Genomic DNA, 3,714 nt, shown 5'->3' on the forward strand with positions numbered 1-3,714 from the left:
GAGGTGGAATCTCAGGGTTGTTTTGATTTGCATTTCCCTGATGATTAAGGATGTTGAACATTTTTTCAGGTGCTTCTCTGCCATTCGGTATTCCTCAGGTGAGAATTCTTTGTTCAGTTCTGAGCCCCATTTTTTAATGGGGTTATTTGCTTTTCTGAAGTCCACCTTCTTGAGTTCTTTATATATGTTGGATATTAGTCCCCTATCTGATATAGGATAAGTAAAGATCCTTTCCCAATCTGTTGGTGGTCTTTTTGTCTTACTGAGAGTGTCTTTTGCCTTGCAGAAACTTTGGAGTTTCATTAGGTCCCATTTGTCAATTCTCGATCTTACAGCACAAGCAAGCCATTGCTGTTCTGTTCAGGAATTTTTCCCCTGTGCCCATATCTTCAAGGCTTTTCCGCACTTTCTCCTCTATAAGTTTCAGTGTCTCTGGTTTTATGTGAAGTTCTTTGATCCATTTAGATTTAACCTTAGTACAAGGAGATAAGTATGAATCGATTCGCATTCTTCTACACGATAACAACCAGTTGTGCCAGCACCAATTGTTGAAAATACTGTCTTTCTTCCACTGGATGGTTTTAGCTCCCTTGTCGAAGATCAAGTGACCATAGGTGTGTGGGTTCATTTCTGGGTCTTCAATTCTATTCCATTGGTCTACTTGTCTGTCTCTATACCAGTACCATGCAGTTTTTACCACAATTGCTCTGTAGTAAAGCTTTAGGTCAGGCATGGTGATTCCACCAGAGGTTCTTTTATCCTTGAGAAGAGTTTTTGCTATCCTAGGTTTTTTGTTATTCCAGATGAATTTGCAAATTGCTCCTTCTAATTCGTTGAAGAATTGAGTTGGAATTTTGATGGGGATTGCATTGAATCTGTAGATTGCTTTTGGCATGATAGCCGTTTTTACAATGTTGATCCTGCCAATCCATGAGCATGGGAGATCTTTCCATCTTCTGAGATCTTCTTTAATTTCTTTCTTCAGAGACTTGAAGTTTTTATCATACAGATCTTTCACTTCCTTAGTTAGAGTCACGCCGAGATATTTTATATTAATGTGACTATTGAGAAGGATGTTGTTTCCCTAATTTCTTTCTCAGCCTTTTTATTCTTTGTGTAGAGAAAGGCCATTGACTTGTTTGAGTTAATTTTATATCCAGCTACTTCACCGAAGCTGTTTATCAGGTTTAGGAGTTCTCTGGTGGAATTTTTAGGGTCACTTATATATACTATCATATCATCTGCAAAAAGTGATATTTTGACTTCCTCCTTTCCAATTTGTATCCCCTTGATCTCCTTTTGTTGTCGAATTGCTCTGGCTAATACTTCAAGTACTATGTTGAAAAGGTAGGGAGAAAGTGGGCAGCCTTGTCTAGTCCCTGATTTTAGTGGGATTGCTTCCAGCTTCTCTCCATTTACTTTGATGTTGGCTCCTGGTTTGCTGTAGATTGCTTTTATCATGTTTAGGTATGGGCCTTGAATTCCTGATCTTTCCAGAACTTTTATCATGAATGGGTGTTGGATCTTGTCAAATGCTTTTTCTGCATCTAACGAGATGATCATGTGGTTTTTGTCTTTGAGTTTGTTTATATAATGGATTACATTGATGGATTTTCGTATATTAAACCATCCCTGCATCCCTGGAATAAAACCTACTTGGTCAGGATGGATGATTGCTTTAATGTGTTCTTGGATTCGGTTAGCGAGAATTTTATTGAGGATTTTTGCATCGATATTCATAAGAGAAATTGGTCTGAAGTTCTCTATCTTTGTTGGATCTTTCTGTGGTTTAGGTATCAGAGTAATAGTGGCTTCATAAAATGAGTTGGGTAGAGTACCTTCTACTTCTATCTTGTGAAATAGTTTGTGCAGAACTGGAATTAGATCTTCTTTGAAGGTCTGATAGAACTCTGCACTAAACCCATCTGGTCCTGGGCTTTTTTTGGCCTGGAGACTATTAATAACTGCTTCTATTTCTTTAGGGGATATGGGACTGTTTAGATGGTCAACTTGATCCTGATTCAACTTTGGTACCTGGTATCTGTCCAGAAATTTGTCCATTTCGTCCAGGTTTTCCAGTTTTGTTGAGTATAGCCTTTTGTAGAAGGATCTGATGGTGTTTTGGATTTCTTCAGGATCTGTTGTTATGTCTCCCTTTTCAGTTCTGATTTTGTTAATTAGGATTTTGTCCCTGTGCCCTTTAGTGAGTCTAGCTAAGGGTTTATCTATCTTGTTGATTTTCTCAAAGAACCAACTCCTCGTTTGGTTAATTCTTTGAATAGTTCTTCTTGTTTCCACTTGGTTGATTTCACCCCTGAGTTTGATTATTTCCTGCTGTCTACTCCTCTTGGGTGAATTTGCTTCCTTTTTTTCTAGAGCTTTTAGATGTGTTGTCAAGCTGCTAGTATGTGCTCTCTCCCGTTTCTTCTTGGAGGCACTCAGAGCTATGAGTTTCCCTCTTAGAAATGCTTTCATTGTGTCCCAAAGGTTTGGGTACGTTGTGGCTTCATTTTCATTAAACTCTAAAAAGTCTTTAATTTCTTTCTTTATTCCTTCCTTGACCAAGGTATCATTGAGAAGAGTGTTGTTCAGTTTCCACGTGAGTGTTGGCTTTCTGTTATTTTTTTTGTTATTGAAGATCAGCCTTAGTGCATGGTGATCTGATAGGATACATGGGACAATTTCAATATTTTTTAATCTGTTGAGTTTTGTTTTGTGACCTATTATGTGGTCAATTTTGGAGAAGGTACCATGAGGTGCTGAGAAGAAGGTATATCCTTTTGTTTTAGGATAAAATGTTCTGTAGATATCTGTTAAGTCCATTTGTTTCATCACTTCTGTTAGTTTCATTGTGTCCGTTTAGTTTCTGTTTCCATGATTTGTCCATTGGTGAAAGGGGTGTGTTGAAGTCTCCCACTATTATTGTGTGAGGTGCAATGTGTGCTTTGAGCTTTACTAAAGTTTCTTTAATGAATGTGGCTGCCCTTGTATTTGGAGCATAAATATTCAGAATTGAGAGTTCCTCTTGGAGGATTTTACCTTTGATGAGTATGAAGTGCCCCTCCTTGTCTTTTTTGATTATTTTGGGTTGGAAGTCGATTTTTTTAGATATTAGAATGGCTACTCCAGCTTGTTTCTTCATACCATTTGCTTGGAAAATTGTTTTCATTCTGAGGTAGTGTCTATCTTTTTCTCTGAGATGAGTTTTCTGTAAGCAGCAAAATGTTGGGTCTTGTTTGTGTAGCATTCTGTTCTTGTGGCTGTCTTCTTTTAGTTTTGTTGAGAGATTATCTTCTTGTTTTTTCTAGGGCATGGTTCCCGTCCTTGTATTGGTTTTTTTTTTTCTGTTATTATCCTTTGAAGGGCTGGATTCGTGGAGAGATAATGGGTGAATTTAGTTTTGTAGTGGAATACTTTGGTTTCTCCATCTATGGTAATTGAGAGTTTGGCTGGGTATAGTAGCCTGGGCTGGAATTTGTGTTCTCTTAGTGTCTGTATAACATCTGTCCAGGCTCTTCTGGCTTTCATAGTCTCTGGTGAAAAATCTGGTGTAATTCTGATAGGCTTGCCTTTGTATGTTACTTGACCTTTTTCCCTTACTGCTTTTAGTATTCTATCTTTATTTAGTGCATTTGTTGTTCTGATTATTATGTGTCGGGAGGAATTTCTTTTCTGGTCCAGTCTATTTGGAGTTCTGTAGGCTTCTTGTATGTT

This window comes from Mus musculus, chromosome 12 (genome assembly GCF_000001635.26).
Source record: "Mus musculus strain C57BL/6J chromosome 12, GRCm38.p6 C57BL/6J".
Taxonomy (NCBI): Eukaryota; Metazoa; Chordata; class Mammalia; order Rodentia; family Muridae; genus Mus; species Mus musculus.